The following is an 18,576-nucleotide window of genomic DNA, read 5'->3' as shown; positions in this document are numbered from 1 at the left end:
TCTCGAGAACAAGGTGCTCCTATTCTCTGTGATGCAATAGCTTGACGATAGTGACGGGAGGTCCTAATCCACCAAATATTACTCTCCCCACTACATCGCGATTAGTAGTGAGAGCTCAAATGAGATCACATGGAGAAACAAGCAAGATGGAGTTGTAGCAAAGCGAACGCGCATCTTGCTGAGGGCTTCAGTATGCAAATGATAGGTCCTAGAGTGCAAGAGCGGCAAAATACTTTACCAATCCTGAAATCTGTCGCAGGTCGTCGGTAGGCAGCGTTCTGATGATGTAGGCGCCGGCGTCTGCTGTGTAGCAACTCTGTTTCAACCCCTGGCCTTGAAGGCTGTCCGAGAATTCTTAGTTCTGCCGAAGAAGTGCAACTAAGTCGCAAGACTGACCGATTCCCATGAAGATCAGATCCTGAATCCCCCGCACCAGCGCAACGCAAGAGCGAAGCAAACATTGCTCAACTCCCTACTCTCCTCGAAAAACCGCGAATCAACATTCATTGCTGATTCCAAAATTCCCCCACACTGTCTCAGAACATCATTAGAGCCAATAACGACCGTTCCCTCCAATTTCGAGCAGGGATTTATGACGTCAACTAACCTCAGTTTAAGTTGATCAATCATGCCTTTGCTATTCAGCTGAGGTCACTGAACTTGCAATTTGACTGCTGCGAAAACAACATGCCTAGACCACCAGCCATTCAGCGGCAGGCAGTTGTATCCATGATGGCACAGTCCACAAGTATTCTCAGAATCAAGAGGACAATGCAGTCAGTCGGTGCCAGGAGTATTCGTTCCAGACGTGCTGGAAAGGTAAACACATAAACTGCGGCGACACTCAGACATCTCGCAGGTCGTTTCGTCCTGCATAAAATAGGCGAAACTCGACCGACGTCAGTCGTTCCGAAAGGCGCTTAAGTCCATGCTACGAACCCCTCAGAATTTGGGAACTTGCAGCCCCCAACTGGAAATGCAGTGTGCCACATCCTGTGATGCTCGCCTCAAACAGGCTACTCAGGGAAGTAATCAACATGCGTAGGAATCAAGTGAAAAGTATTTTTGAGCTCTCAGTACAAATATTCTCAACACAATAACCTTATTCCGTCTGTTACCACCGTGCAATGACACAGAACATTAATACAATTGATGAAAATGAGAGGCGACATGCAAAAGAGGGCATAGAACCTCTCAAAGTAATGCAAATGAATAGTTTTCATGACAGTTAAAGTAAAACTTTACATAGGTATGGTGATTTATATCATATGTGTCAAAGACTGAAAGAAGATATTCATAAATCTGTATAACAAATTAATGCCTTTTTTCATAATCTTTCGGTAAAGATGTATACTACTAAACATGCTAACACTGACTATATTTAAAACTGCTGTTGTGGCTGTGTGGTTATATAATCAATAAAATCTCAAACTTCAAAAACAAAACGAAGAGTGAATGTATTCTCCTCTCCATTCTTCAGAAACATAATTTTTATAACATGGGTAATGAATAATCAGAGCCTACAATTCCTGTCTAAGTGTTTGTGCATTATCAAAGTGCGATGATGAGTACAGAACAGTGCAGTAATATGAGAGGTCAACTTTGTATCAATCATAGTGCCTTTTCCCAAAGTGCAATTCTCTCATCACATCATAATCAGTACCTCTTCTCCACTATTCAGTACATCCGCAGTAATACATATATACAAGTTCGTGGTAATAGTTTATCAGATCATCAAATTTACTAGTAAGTGTAGAATAAGTTATTATGAGAATAATATCAAAATATCTATAGCACTGTGTATGTTTCCTATGTACAATCCACTTTGTAGGTTTTTAAGTTTCAATGGATACAAAAGACTATTTGTAGTTACTGGTCCAGTATTGAGTATCGTTATGGTAAAAGGTGTTGAAGTCTTACACGGATGAACCAAGTAGTCTGGCACACACACGTCAGTATACAATTATTCCACAAATAAAGAACTTGTTTGCTTCATTTCATGGATGTGCTAAATCAGTTGCTGTCTCTTGGGTGGTCATCCAGGTAGTTGTTTCCCATGTGGTCGTCCAAGTTTACCAAAGGTCCTTTCCGTATGATCCTTCGAATGTATTTTTCTATTCTTCATCTGTTTATTCATATTTTGTGTTACATACTGTCCCCTTATCGACACATTTGTTCTTTTGTCCCATATGGGTACTCCTTGGACCTGTCTTAGCGCCGGTATTTCCACTCCTGTTTTATCTTTTTCATTTCTACTATTGTTTCTGTTCTGTATGTGAAAACAGGATGCACCATTGTTTTATGAATTTTTAATTCCCCCTCAATTGTCATAAATCAGATTCTCTGTACAGTGCTTTGTAGACATCCGGCTACCGTTACTACCCTGTTATTTGCATTATTTGCTGTTAGTACTACATTATCAGCATAACATATACTTACCAATTTCTTTCCCATTTTGTAGACCAGTTTCTTTCTGATTTCTTCAGCAATGTGGTCCATTATTAAGATGGACTGGAAAGGCGTTATTAAGTCTCCCTCTCTAATTCCTTTATGTAGTATAATTTAATGTTCTCGTATAATTTTATCCGTGAATGCTTTGTTTGCTGTAATTCTCATTTTATTACAGGGCATAATCCCTCTAATGAAAAGTCTACTTGACTAATTTTCTGTGCCTTGGTGCCTAGTTTCAATTTACACCTTTGCTGCATCCTTATACTGTAATTTAAAATAATTGTCCCACTAAATTTTGGTTACATTGTGTATCAGACTCTGTTTATTTATATACTTGTTTTGCTTTTGGAGAATCCACCATACTGTCTTTTGTGACCCTTAAAGGTCTCGTTCCATATCTTTCATATAACATTGCCAATAATCGTCTTTTGTGTTCTGAATATCAGAGTTCAATTTATTATGAATGATCTTATACACCACGTAATCGTCTTGATTTGTATTTTAGGAATTCAGTCTTCTTCTGAGTAGCTAATGCCTTAACATCTCGGTTCACCCATGGTGTTTTGGATGTAGTACTACATCCTGTCACATTCAAAATTTTCATACATAAAGCTTCTCGTTCTGCCTCTTGTATGAAACTTCCTGGCAGATTAAAATTGTGTGCCAGACCGAGACTCGAAATCGGCCAATCCGCTACCCAGTTTTATATGCCAGGAAGTTAGCACACATCCCACTCCAGAGTGAAAATTCATTCTACCTCTTGTACACTCCTGGAAATGGAAAAAAGAACACATTGACACCGGTGTGTCAGACCCACCATACTTGCTCCGGACACTGCGAGAGGGCTGTACAAGCAATGATCACACGCACGGCACAGCGGACACACCAGGAACCGCGGTGTTGGCCGTCGAATGGCGCTAGCTGCGCAGCATTTGTGCACCGCCGCCGTCAGTGTCAGCCAGTTTGCCGTGGCATATGGAGCTCCATCGCAGTGTTTAACACTGGTTGCATTCCGCGACATCGTGGACGTGAACCGTATGTGCAGTTGACGGACTTTGAGCGAGGGCGTATAGTGTGCATGCGGGAGGCCGGGTGGACGTACCACCGAATTGTTCAACACGTGGGGCGTGAGGTTTCCACAGTACATCGATGTTGTCGCCAGTGGTCGGTGGAAGGTGCACGTGCCCGTCGACCTGGGACCGGACCGCAGCGACGCACGGATGCACGCCAAGACCGTAGGATCCTACGCAGTGCCGTAAGGGACCGCACCGCCACTTCCCAGCAAATTAGGGACACTGTTGCTCCTGGGGTATCGGCGAGGACCATTCGCAATCGTCTCCATGAAGCTGGGCTACGGTCCCGCACACCGTTAGGCCGTCTTCCGCTCACGCCCCAACATCGTGCATCCCGCCTCCAGTGGTGTCGCGACAGGCGTGAATGGAGGGACGAATGGAGACGTGTCGTCTTCAGCGATGAGAGTCGCTTCTGCCTTGGTGCCAATGATGGTCGTATGCGTGTTTGGCGCCGTGCAGGTGAGCGCCACAATCAGGACTGCATACCACCGAGGCACACAGGGCCAACACTCGGCATCATGGTGTGGGGAGCGATCTCCTACACTGGCCGTACACCTCTGGTGATCGTCGAGGGGACACTGAATAGTGCACGGTACATCCAAACCATCATCGAACCCATCGTTCTACCATTCCTAGACCGGCAAGGGAACTTGCTGTTCCAACAGGACAACGCACGTCCCCATGTATCTAGTGCCACCCAATGTGCTCTAGAAGGTGTAAGTCAACTACCCTGGCCAGCAAGATCTCCGGATCTGTCCCCCATAGAGCATGTTTGGGACTGGATGAAGCGTCGTCTCACGCGGTCTGCACGTCCAGCACGAACGCTGGTCCAACTGTGGCGCCAGGTGGAAATGGCATGGCAAGCCGTTCCACAGGACTACATCCAGCATCTCTACGATCGTCTCCATGGGAGAATAGCAGCCTGCATTGCTGCGAAAGGTGGATATACACTGTACTAGTGCCGACATTGTGCATGCTCTGTTGCCTATGTCTATGTGCCTGTGGTTCTGTCAGTGTGATCATGTGATGTATCTGACCCCAGGAATGTGTCAATAAAGTTTCCCCTTCCTGGGACCATGAATTCACGGTGTTCTTATTTCAATTTCCAGGAGTGTATATTGATGTGACAGTGGTCCTTAGTTTCTACATGTTGTTTGTCTAGACATGTGTTATTAAGGAGTTTCTCCTTTAATCTTCTTTGATACAGCACCTCACGACTCTCATACTCAGCAACTTCAATTTTAATTGTTTTCAGTTGGTCCTTGAATTGTTTTGTTTTTCAATCTAAAGTTCAATTTACACATCACCAGCCCATGATTCAACCCTACATTGGTTAATGTTAACTTTCTCACACCTAATTTTTGGCTTGGATGAACGAACTTTTTGGGTATGATATGATCAATAATGGAGCACCGACCTCTTGTATTACTCCAGGTGTATTTATGCTGCAGCTTATGGTCAAAATAGGTGTTTTTAAAACGGAATTCAGAGCACAAAAATGAATTAGATCTTCTCGACTTTCATTATTTTGGCTTCATCAAATCTTTGTTTAATGCCTGGAATAAGTGAATCACCAACATGTTGATAAAGATCTCCATGAGCAAAATTTTTCCTGTTTTGGGAGTAGTACCAAATATAGCTTCAAGATTATTATAAAACTGGACACATTGCGAGCAAACAGACAGGTGCAGAGACAAGCAGCGTCATAAGAAAGGAGCGAATCCCAACCCTGGGAATTTGGATGGCTGTTACTCACACGCCCTTTATGCAACAGATAAAGCTTCAGAAAATGATGGAATGTCAGACAATATCATAGAGAGCTAAGTTACAGCTCTTTGAACACTGACAATAAGTCACAGTTACTAACTAAAGAGAATCTGAATACATCCACAATCTCAGGGAAATGATGCATATCAAATGACAATAATATTTAAATATCTTGAAAACAACAGAAGTTAATATATCTCAGTAAATAAACATTTAATCATTGAACCTCAGTGTTAACAATTTTTAATCGCTTCCTGTGATTCTGACAATTGATATAACTCACGATAGCATTGCACAATAGGTGTCATCTCTGAAATGTATATATCTGTGTCTTGTTTCACTATTGATTTACAATGTCTTTTATATATGTTTCATTATGCAAATATTTGTCAGAACATCATATCTGCTGCAATTAAACAGCAAAAGAATACAGCATGACTACCTCATATCTTGTAATACTTAGGTATTTATTTAATAACCAGTTTACCATTTTGCCAGTAACTTAACATTAAAGTTGATTGCAAGTGCTGTTAATACGTGTGCTGATTTAAAAGCGGTCAGTCGCATGTGTTTGTTAGCAGACTCCAGAATTGAACGGAGAACCAAAAGACGCTTTTGTCAAGCATGTCTAAATAATTGTTTAAACAATGTATAACCACAATCTGTTGTCATTTAACATGAGCGCACTTGCACAAGAATGTTGGCTTATCTATTTATGGACAAATCTTTATTTATGTTTATTGTGAATGGTTTCAGTGTTGATAGCATTTATTATTTAAATATTATCGTAATACATTTGTTTATAGCGATGATACCTAATGGTTGCAGCTGAGTAGTTGCACTTCTAAAACAGCATCTCATATGAGGAACCCAGATGTGTCTTTACCTATGATTTCTGATACTTTAGGTACCTGGGCTATGCACGACTCTGTTTCAAATGAGCAGCTTTTGTAGTCATATGGTCGATCCGTGCACATCTGCTTCCATGCCCCACAACTAATTCGCTGCAAATAATAACCTGTAGCTGTGATCCTAGAGTGAAACTGTCTATGCATTGGCTATAATTCTGAATTTATAAAATACACAGAAATACAAAATAAAAGTTAAATCATTAATTTAATAACTAGGGTTCTGTTCTAACATATGTAATTGATGTGGACAACAGAGAATTATGTTGACAAATATTTATTCCAGGAAAGACGTCTAAAATAAACGAGAAGTGGTCCTACGATATTCAGTAAAAATGCAAACAGAAAATAGCCATATCAAATGCAATAAAGATATGTTAAGATTGATTTGAGAATGGTAGAAAAATCCCGAAACTAAGTTGTAATCAAAGATAAATTAATAATGCTGGTTTATTTATTTATGGACAAATCTTTATTTATATTTTTGTTGGGCGTGATGTGAGTGTGCCCAAATCTTTAAATCATTTCTTGTATTTAAATACTGTTATAGTACTTTTTCAGTGTGGGAAATTGGTCAGGATGAGTCAGATTATGTCTGCAGCATATAAGAACGATGTATTTTTGTAGGAATGGCCTTCAGCCAATGGAAGAGCAGACAGTAGTGGAACACTGGGAGTCAAGTGGAAACTGGGGTATTTCCAGAGAAGAGCTCAAAGGAGCGATTTTGGACACTTTTACGCGAGTTCTTGAAGAAGGCAGACCAGACTATGATAAAGTGCTGTATTTGGGCATGTGACTGGTAGATACCAGGCTGTAAATGGCCGCTAAAATAACCTCAAGTTTAATGGGACTTTATATTTCGAGAGGTCTGAACATGTTCCAGACTAAGACGCTAACCTTTTCCACTAGATTTACGTAATTGAGAATAGATAGAGTATGAGTTATTACTTATTGTATCACATGTGTTAATTTGTGAATCATCAAGCTGAAGTGTGAACTGTTTTCAGCTGGTGAATATTTGTGCATTGTTAGCAAAAAATGGACTTAGTTTTTGTGTACCTTTGATAACAATTTAGGGATTTTGTTACCGTTCTTGTAACACTCAAAATGTATTGGTAATGGTATGTTCTGTCAGTTTTTAAATGAGTATTGTAGGGCAAGTTCCCAGTTATTTGAGATGTCTTTCTTTAATAAATATTATTCAACATACCTCTCTGTCTTCTACATCAATTACAGATATGAGGTATTAGAATGGAACTCTTGTTATTAAATTATTCATAAACTTCTATTTTGTTTCAGTGTATTTTATTAATTCGCAATTATAGCTAGTGCATAGATTATTTGACTGCAGGATCACAGGTGTAAGTTATCACCTGCAGTGAATTAGCTGTGGGACACGAAAGTAGATGTGCATGGCTCGACCATATGACTATATCAAGATATTCTCTTTAAACACAGACGTGCATAGCCCAAGTACCTAAAGTACGCGGAACTGCAGGTAAAGACGCTCCTTGTTTCCTTGTAGGGGATGCTTTTTTCAGATGAGCAACTACTCAGCTGCAACCGTTAGCTACCCTCCACAAACTTCCTATAACGACTCAATTTTTTCCTTTGTTGTCACATCAGTCAATGCACATATGATTATTTTATGCTCTTCAGCTTTCATAATAATTTCCTGTGGTACATGTGTAGAGTGAAAATCTAAGTACATCTTCATAATAAAAGCTTCATTCTCTACCAAGTACATGCATATCGAAACATCAAAGTGCACATAGCAAAAAGGAACATATATATACAAAAAGGTTTTGCATCACCTCGATTCCGAGAGTTCCGGAACCTGTACAGAAAATTGGAATAGAGATCAACATAAACATCATTCCCGCCTATTTTTATTGCTAATGAAAACCACACATTGCATGTTGTACCACCATACAGCGAGACCTTCAGAGGTGTTGATCCAGAGATTGATTTACATACCGGTACCTCTGATACCCAGTAGCACGTCATCTTGTATTGATATATGCCTGTGTACGTCGTGTCATACTATCCACAAGTTCATCACGGCACCGTTGTCGAGAATTTCCCACTCCTCAATGGCGATTCGGCGTAGATCGTCTCCGAGCATTGTCTGGTTGAAGACATATGCGACATTTATCGGTGAAGAGAACGTGATACCAATCCTGAACGGTCCATTCGGCATGTTGTGCATAGTTGTGCACAGTTTGAGTCGTAACACGACGTCCCGTGGCTGCACCAAAAGCAATATTCAACATGGTGGTGTTGCTGTCAGGATTGTTCCGAGTCATAATTGGTAGGTTCACTGTCATCCACTGCAGTAGTAGCCCTTGGGAGGGCTGAGCGAGGCATGTCATCGACAGTTCCTGTCTTTCTGTGTCTCCTCCACGTCAGAACAACATCGCTTTGGGTCTCTCCGAGACGCCTGGACATTTCCCTTGTTGAGAGCTCTTCCTGGCACAAAGTAACAATGCGGACGCGATCGAACCGTGGTATTAACCGTCTAGGCCTGGTTGAACTACGGACAACACGAGCCGTGTACCTCCTTGTTGGTAGAATGACTGGAACTGAATGGCTGTCGGACCCCCTTCGTCTAATAGGCGCTGCTCATGCATGGTTGTTTACATCTTTGGGAGGGTTTAGTGACATCTCTGAACTGTCAAAGGGACTGTGTCTGTGATACAATATCCACAGTCAACGTCTATCTTCAGGAGTTCTGTGCAGCAGGGTGATGCTAAACCTTTTTTGGTATATAGAGGTGTCTACGTTAGGGTAAAGAATAGCGTAATAAAATATGTGACATCAGAAATGTGTCGCTGTAGAAAAAAAGTCACGTGGCTGTAGCTGCTGTGTTTGCCATACGCATGGTATATGAATGAGTGGGCCTCCCCCTGGAGAACTTTCTTCATCTACTTACAGAGGAATAGATCACAAGGTTGGTACTGACTACAACTACTTTCCAGTAACTTCCACTGTCGCATTTTCTGCAACCCCACTCAACTGCATTTCATTTACAAAATGATACACTGTGAGGCTTAATGAAAAATAGAAAATGAAGTTCCAACTTAAATTTACTTTGATAATTTTTCACTTCACTTTCTCGCTCATCCAAAACATCACTGAATTCCCATAAAAATTCTCTAGTTTCTCTTTATCCTTAGTACTCAAAGATTCAGGTTCCCCTGTCTTTTTTGCTACATGTTCATTGTTAGTATCATAATTTCCTTCTCCATCACAAAATCCTTTGTCATTAAATTCTTCTACCCTCATGATCTGATTGATATTACTATTATTTATCATCGAAATACCTGTTTCCCCAGAAATTCCCTTTTAGCATCAGTAAATATCATATTTATCTCATCCCAGTTACAATTATCTTTAGCCTCGACAATCCAATTCATTCCCAGTCTTAAATTTACATTCAAAGTTTCAATCACCAAACAGTCCTGTGCAAAAGAAACATAATTTATTTTAATGATCACTAAAACTAGTCTTGTAACCACTTTCACCATTTTCCTACTTTTGCTACTGGAACCTTTTATGTTAACTCTAGTTACTGAAAACTCAACAAAATTCTTCCCATCTTCTACACTAAGCTTTTTTGATATTCCACAAATAAGACTTCCTGTGTTGACCAGGCCATTATGCCTCTATTGTACCTTTTCCTTTGTCTACAGATTCTCCACTCTCCATAAGTTGCACAGATTGTAAACTTTCCAAATGTACGTTGCAATCTATTGGCTCTTCATCAGGTACAGAATTTACCACCTCTCCCATCTCACTCTGCCTGCACTTCATAACAAAGCCCTTCAATATATCAAATATTTCACTACCATTACCGATATTATCAGAATAGCCACAAGCAATTTTCAAATTCATATCACTGATCAACTCACTTTCTTTACTGACATCAGAACAAGTGAACTCTCTTTCACTGATATTGGCTGCTATAAACAGATCATCATCAAGACCTACAACTGCACTCTTATCACCACTTTTCATCAATATGTACTTTATAATCTCAACATAAATCATTCAATTTGATTCCTTGCTATGCATAATATCATCATCACTTTCAACATCAGAAAAATCGTTACTCGCATCATTTCCTAAATCACTGAGAATAACATCATTCATAGCACAAGTATTGTCATCGTAACTACCACCTGTCGTCTCTTCTCCCCCCTCAAGTACATGATTCTTTGTATCCACACATTCAATCTCATCTGAAAGAAGTCCACCACTCTCCTCTATATTTTCACTTCTCATTACTCTCAAAGGACCAAACACATCACAGTTATCATCCTCAGCATCAAACTCTTTTATAGCTACAAGATTCATCCAAAAATTTGCTTAAGAAATCTTCATCAAAACCATTTTCCGTCCTATGCTTACTGTTTTCTTACTCTTTCATTTCCTTTAATATATCTTCCCAAAGTTCGCTACTAAACTCTATCTCATTTACCTAGTGCGAACTGTGATCAAATGTTCTATCATTACTCTCTCTTTGCCTGTTTCTTTGCTCATGACCCCTTTCATCCTCCATACATCTACCATACGAATAATTACTTCTCCTATCTTCATTCCTTTGCCTGTTATTCTCCGTGTCTCCTCTTACTATTATCATGGTAATTATTCCTATTATTTCTCCTTCTGTCTCAGTCTCCATGATGATCATTCAACCTCCCCTACCACTGGTCAGATGAAATCATTGGGTCTCTCTGTCAATAATTCTGTCTCTCACCTTTTTCCCATTTCATATCAAGTTTACCAATGTATTTTAAAAACTGTTCAGTAGGCTAGCTGTGGTCCATATACTAACCCCCTTTCTACTTTTTGTACGAGTCGTCTCTTTAATGCATCCATCTGTATTATCTAATTCAGTCGTTTAAGTGTACAAGAGTTGTCCAGAAAAGTTTGTCATATGAATGCCACCTTCTCTGAAACACAGCCAATTCAAAAATTCTATTCTAGAGTGTTTAGTTTCTGACCAAATTTGTCCAAGAAACGTTTTTAAATACTGCAGAAGTCATATCTGTATCAATGTTCTGATTATCCCAGTACAGTGTCTAGCTATCTAAAAATTTCTTTACGATCTTCGTTTTCAAGTTATCTTTATATTGGCAAAAGAAGTCCACCGGATGGATCTTGTTTTCCCCTCTTTATATTGTTCCAAGTATTACTGTTGTTACTACTAAAATTTCTAGTTGCAACATTTTCCTTAATTTCTTCTACTTTCGTCATAACATTTGAAATATTAGCAATACATACATCACTTTCACCTTTTACATGTTCTACTGGTTTAACTCGGTTTTAAATTAAAGCTGTCGCTGTTAGTTTTAATCAAAGAATGCAGGAAATTTAGGCTTCTGCCAGAGCTCTCTAATTCTTCCTGAAGTTTGAAGTCATCTAAATCCTTTCGAATATTTTCAGTACTTGTCTTTGCCTCTCTAATTAAAAAATAATAATCCAACTTTTTTGTTTAATTTCTCACTCTGTTATTCAATTTCTTTCACAATTGGCCTGTCTAGCCACCCAAACCTGTTCTCCATTTTCTGACTGTGGTTGGAAAGATGGACCTCGCCATAGACGTCGGGAGTGAATTTGCGCATGATGGAGCCTACGGCGCACAGTTTGAGTCGTAACACGACGCCCTATGGCTGCACGAAAAGCAATATTCAATATGGTGGCGTTGCTGTCAGGACTGTACGTTTGACGTTTGACGTTAAACAAACTAAACAAAGTCAAACCGTATTACGCAGTGGGCATGGGTGTGCAGGTTTGACACTGTTAGTTGCCTACGCCCATCCACCACGGCTACGTCATATCACATCGGATGTGAAAAATCGGCTTTTTAGTGTTCTGAGGCCAAAAATCGCATAAAAAAGCTTCAGTCACATTGGTTTCTAACTACCCTTAGGCCAGAAACCGCATACAAAGCATCAATCAAAATGAAATCGGATTATTAATTTTCGTGTGACTGGTGCAAAACATGTTCAGTATGCTGTCCAACGTTTTCTGCAAGAAGCTGAAATCGAGAAGCAGCATGGTCCTGATCGAAGTGCTCCCGGGGTCACGTTCAGAATGTGTTGAACAGTGCGAGCCTTCAATGCAGCTAAGTTTGGAATCGGAACACTGAACACAACATCTTTGACATAGCCCCACAGCCAGAAGTCACACGGATTAAGATCAGGTGATCGGGGTGGCCAGGTTGTAGGGAAATGACGGCTGATAGTTCTAGTATTTCAAAAATGGCGCTTCAGCAGCTGCTTAACGGGATTTGCAATGTGCGGAGGTGCCCCACCTTGCATGAAAATGATTCCATCCACACAGCCACGCTGTTGGAGAACTGGAATGACGTGGTTACGCAAAAGATACACATAGCGCTTACGAGTGACGGTACTGGTAACAGGACTAAAAGTACCTGTCTCGTCGAAAAAATACCGCACTATGATAGATGATGCTGTAAACCCGCACCACACAGTGACCATTTCAGGATGAATTGGTACTGGTTGATTTGCGTGTGGATTTCCGCTGCCCATATTCGACAATTCTGTGTTCTGACATATCCTTTCAGATGGAAGTGGGCTGTCCACAAAATCTTCCACGGCCAATCATTGTCCTCTTTCATGTGAGCAAGAAACTCTAAAGCAGAGGTCTTTTTTGCTGGCAGGTTAACAGGAAGCAACTCGTGCACATGGGTAATTTTGAATGGATAGCAAAGAAAGGTGTTTCATAAGATTTTAAGCACCGTGCTCAAGGGTATATCCAATGTTCGGGCAATTCTCCGTGCACTACCCCTTGCACACCACCACTCATCTCCTCCTGCATTGCCGTGGCCACTACTTCCACTGATGTCGAACCACTTCCTTTCCTCCCTCTACCAGGGTGCACACCAAAAGATCCCATCTTCCCGAATTTCCGAATCATTTTCTCCAGACCCACGGCAGTCATTTCGGACTAACGCCTTGTTTCAAACCCTTCAGTGACAAGAACTTTTGCAGAGCGAAGTGTGCACATTCATCATTCTTGTAGCACAGCTGCGCGATCCTGCATTGAGAGGGTCATGGTGAACGTCGCAGACGCGAAAGGTGGAAAAGCCATGTATCCGCCGTGTTTATACCAACCTGAATTGGTCGTGCGCATGAAAGGTGTTTTCATTCACGTATTCTGACACACACAGCGCCATATATTGAAGAATTGTTATACTATCTTTTTTCTGCTACCATACGTTTTCCCCCGGCTCCGATAATATTCCGTTGTTATTTGACGTCATTCTGACCAGTAGTGTTTTTTCTAGAGCGGTTTGAAAGTTTAACTTTAATTAAAATCACCTTGTTTCAAATGGCTCTGAGCACTATGGGACTTAACATCTGAGGTCATCAGTCCCCTAGAACTTAGAACTACTTAAACCTAACCTAAGGACGTCACAAATACCCATGCCCGAGGCAGGATTCGAACCTGCGACCGTAGCGGTCGCGCGGTTCCAGACTGAAGCGCCTAGAACCGCTCGGCCACCGTTGCCGGCTGTGCATCATGAAAATATTTTTCGTGAAAACACACAAGACAAACAAAAAAGTAAAAACACTCCTTAACAAAAATTTTTGAGTCGAGCTGCTGACTTGACGATTTTGTTGAAGAGATGGAATAACTGTAGTAGGTATATCTCGGTTGTTGCGATGACAAAGTTTATTGTAGCTGCTGTTAATCAAGATTCCACAGTCTAGTTTCCTCGTCCATGTAATTTTTGGATCTGAAGGATTCCAGTGTGCAGTCCAAAATTTTGCTTTCTACACAGAAGAGCAAAAAAAGAATGGTACAGGCAACTGTATTCAAATACAGAAATATATAAACAGGCAGAATACGACTCTGCGGTCGGCAACGTCTATATAAGACAACAAGCTTCTGCCGCAGTTGTTAGATCGCTTACTACTGCTACAATGGCAAGTCATCAACATTTAAGTGAGTTTGGAGTGGTGTTGTAGTCGGTGCACGAGCGATGTGACACAGCATCTGAGAGGTAGCAATGGAGTGTGGATTTCCCCATTCGACCATTTCAGGAATATTAGGAACCCGGCAAAACATCAAATCTCCGACAGCGCTGCGGCCAGAGAAAGATCCTTCAAGAAATGGACCAACGACGACTGAAGAGAATCGTGGTACATGAAAGAAGGGCAACCCTAAATTGTTTCAGATTTCAGTGCTGGGCCCTCAGCAAGTGTCAGCGTGCGAACCATTCAACGATAGACCATCTATATGGGATTTCGGAGATACGGCTGTGACAGGTGATACGTACCTAAGCGGCCTGTCTGACCACCTGCACTCGTTCATGTCCACTGTGCATGCCGATCGACTTGAGCAATCGACTTGAGCAATTTGAGCAAGACAATGCGACACCCAGCACGTCCAGAATTGCTACAGAGTAGCACACTCTCCTGAGTTTAAACACTTTCGCTGGCCACTCCCCAGACATGAACATTATTGAGCTTATCTAGGATGTCTTGCAACGTGCTGTTCAGAAGAGGACTCCACCCACTCCTACTCTTACTCCCTGCAGGATTCATGGTGTCAGTTCACTGTGCATTACTTCTGACATTAGTCGAGTCCATGCCACGTCGTGTTGCTGACTTCCGCGTGCTCGCGGGGCCCTACACGTTATTAGGCGGGTGTACCAATTTCTTTGGGAAGATGAGGGTAATATTTTAATATAAGTTTAACCCAAGGCAATTACAACAAGCTCCCTTCGTGAGTTCAGTATTCTTAAGCCATTAAGATTGACTACTCGTCCAAAAATTTCACTAAATACTAATAGTGCACTTTACCAATATGGAGCATTCATCAACAGTCCATAGTGTCCATATTTGGCTGTTCAGTGCAAACAAAGTGATTTTTTTAAGTCTTGGTGTTAAAATTATGCACCTGAAATTCGCAAATTAACTTCAGCATTATGAAACGAATTACATCACTACCACAAATCGTTCCACCATGTTGTGGTGTAACAACAACACTGGGGATAAATTCCAAAAAGACAATAAACTGCAAGTTAATCGCCTTTTCATAACTTCAATGGTAGCTGCAAAAAACATTCTTCTAATGTGGTGAGTGTACACAGTATTTTCAGAATATTAACTAATGTGTAAGCTTATCTTGCTCTTGATGCTTCCCTGCAGATGCTGTTTCCTGGAAGTCTGTTAAGTGGAAACAGGCCGGAGAACTGCATCGTTTTTAACATTTGTATGGAGACAGTAGCTGTATCAGGTGTACTATTTGTAGCGTCAGAGATTCCTCGTCGAAATCTTATTGGCCGACGCTACTCTCCTTCTTACATTATGGCATATTTATGTACCTTTCTATAACAATCAAAGTTTTGTTATACACGGAAAACTCGCCATTTACAAACAGAAAAGCTATAGGTAATTACGAAAAATAACGTCATTCCTTAGTTATAGATGAAGCACATGGAATATGACAGAAATTGAACCAAAATATTTTTCTGTCTTTAAGGAAAAATCGTCGAAATGCTTTGAATAAGCAATGATGATTATATTTTTGTTAATTACACTCAAACTACGCCATCCCAATTTTATATATATATATTAATTTTTTGGTGTGAATAGTACTTCAATGAATGCTTTGTAGTCCGAATAATCCCTTTGTTTACATCGTCAATAAGACTTCGTTTTGTAAGTTTCAGGAATTACTACATAATCAGGTGTTGTTATGATTAGCAATTGAATCGTAAGCTTACTTATGTTAATCAGAGTTCTTACAGGTTCAAAACATTATAAAAACAGAATTTTGGTGTTTCTCTTATTGTTTGATTGTTCGTAACTGAACAACGGTTCTAATTGTTTATATATGTTCCTTGCAAAAGATGGATGTATGACAGACAAGTGCTTTGACATGACGTTGCTGAAAATTACGTTTCGATGCTCGAAAGGTGAAATTACCTAAGTGCCCTAATGATATAACAGTTAACTAAGCAACCCATATTAGCTTTAGTGACATGTGAAAAGTAAGTTAAATTAGTTCCTGAAATCGTATGAAGAATGAGCATTTACGTTTCAGTTTCTATAAAAATTTATATTTAATTCAGTCACCGTCTCTAAATGTTGTACTGTACCTTACAGCCATAAACACTTCTACCATCAATGCCTTAGTCTTATCAGGTTCTCCAAGAATTATTTTCTTGGCCTACCTATGCTATTTTTGACTCACACTTAAAGGTGATTGTTGTGCCTAGTATTAATTTACATTATCAAATCTTTAATAAGCAGTTTGTATCTCAATGATTTCAAGGCTGTTACTGACATCCGTTGAAACATATTTGCAGAGAGGCCAAGGTGGGTGTATAAAACTATTCATTGATACACTGTCCCTATCTGCGAGAGACATAAACCTTAATCGACAAATACATGGGAAGCTCAAGCGATCCGGAATTCGTAGCGTTGTATAGAGGGCTCTACCACTCGTCGCGTAATTAGCGTGACTCCAAACTTACTAATGATATTGCAACTATATCCCGAGTAACAGAATATTTTGCGGAAAGATTCATACCGACTAGTGTAAAGCAGGACATGCTTCGTATTAGTGGTGCTGTTGCTCCATTTGTGAGGTACTTAATAACTGTTATTTATGTACTTGCGTACTCGTTCTGATTCCTCATTTCCCATCCTCTTACAGAAGATAAAATTAGCATATGTCAACGATAACACTCATACGGATTGAGATGTGATGGAATGACCACTATATTCAGTTTGTAAAAAAGGTGTAAACTCAGATCAGTTTTGGAAATGAAAATTTTAAAAGATATGGTTCAGTAACACCTCATTCCACACATTAATGAATTTAATGCTTCTCTTTGGGACCCACAGTGTACAGAACGTTCCGTAGCTGTAAGGATATGTTCAGAGATTTGTTCCATTCACAAAGTGCTGTTATAACAAAGTAACGATTTCACAGAGGTATTCTGGAAACACTTGTACGTTAGGCTCAAGCAATGGTGGTCTGCTTCATTACAAAGATCCTTCTTAAAGTAAATTTCTGGAAAACATAATTACCATAGGATAAGGAGCATAACAGTTCAACTAACATGGACGCCACTTATAATCCTTACAGTATAGTTAATGAAATTCCGATTAACACAGAAGCTTAGAGTGAGAGTAATTTTTTCCGCGCTTCATAGTAACTTATATTCCTTCTATGATAGACTTTAAGGTAACTTATGAACTTGTAATGTACATTACTTTTTGAAAGTTTAATTGTGCCTTTCAATGTGAAGATCACTAAGATATATAAAATGTTAATGTTAGAAAAGTGAAGGCAGCCCTCTCCATTTTTATATTTTTTAATTTTTTTTGACGCGGGGAGCGGTAGATTCTGCTAATAGCGACAAACGAGAAATGCATTTACAGGTGTCTAAACACTTCCGAAAGTTTTACTCGATGAATCTGTGGTACATGCCATGGTACAGAAACACTTTTCATAAAGTCAATAAAAATAAACATGCTACTTTAGACTGAAGAAATACGATCTCATAAGATATCATAGTCCGCAGCTCGTGGTCTCGCGGTAGCGTTCTCGCTTCCCGAGCACGGGGTCCCGAGTTCGATTCCCGGCCGGGTCAGGGATTTTTCCTGCCTCAAAATGACTGGGTGTTGTTGTGTCGTCTTCATCATCCCCATTACGGGCGGAGGAAGGCAATGGCAAACCACCTCCACTAGGATCTTGCCTAGTAAGGCGGCGCGGGTCTCCCGCATCGCTTCCCTACGCTCTGTAAAGAAGTATGAGACTCATCATCATGTAGAAATGCAAACAGTACAGAGGCCACGATATTAATTTAATCGAACATCGAAGTTCTGTTATCTTTTTGATATTTCATAATTAATATTGCTTCAAAAGCAGTGACTATGAAATAAAAGAAATTAATTTTGAGCAACTGTTTCTCACAATTAACTGAGAAGTGCTTTGTTTTAAGGAATTGAATAAAGTCATTTTAACAATTAACTGAGAAGCGCTTTCTTTTAAAGAATTGGATAAAGTCATTTTAACATCATTTTGCTTACTAACTTACTAGTCAAAAGATGTGAACGAGTTCCAGAATCATATTCTTATCTTCGCTAACATTAAGACTGATTCCCGAATCGAGATTCAGAATCAAACGGTTCTTCTTTCCGGGCAGTGTGCCGTGTGTGGACAATTTCAGTGTCTATAGCACTGCCCGTGAAACTCAGAAAACCCTGCGTCAGGGAGTCGATCCATCACGGGGGATTAGCCGTCAGCAGCGTTCATTTCCGCTCACAGACCGCTGCACAGCCGGTGCCTAATCCTTGAGCTGTGGCTAAACCAGTCTTCGTCACACC

The sequence above is a fragment of the Schistocerca gregaria genome, chromosome 1, assembly GCF_023897955.1.
Source record: "Schistocerca gregaria isolate iqSchGreg1 chromosome 1, iqSchGreg1.2, whole genome shotgun sequence".
Classification (NCBI taxonomy): Eukaryota; Metazoa; Arthropoda; class Insecta; order Orthoptera; family Acrididae; genus Schistocerca; species Schistocerca gregaria.
The sequence above is the reverse complement of the archived record's forward strand: the minus strand, read 5'-3'. Positions refer to the sequence as shown.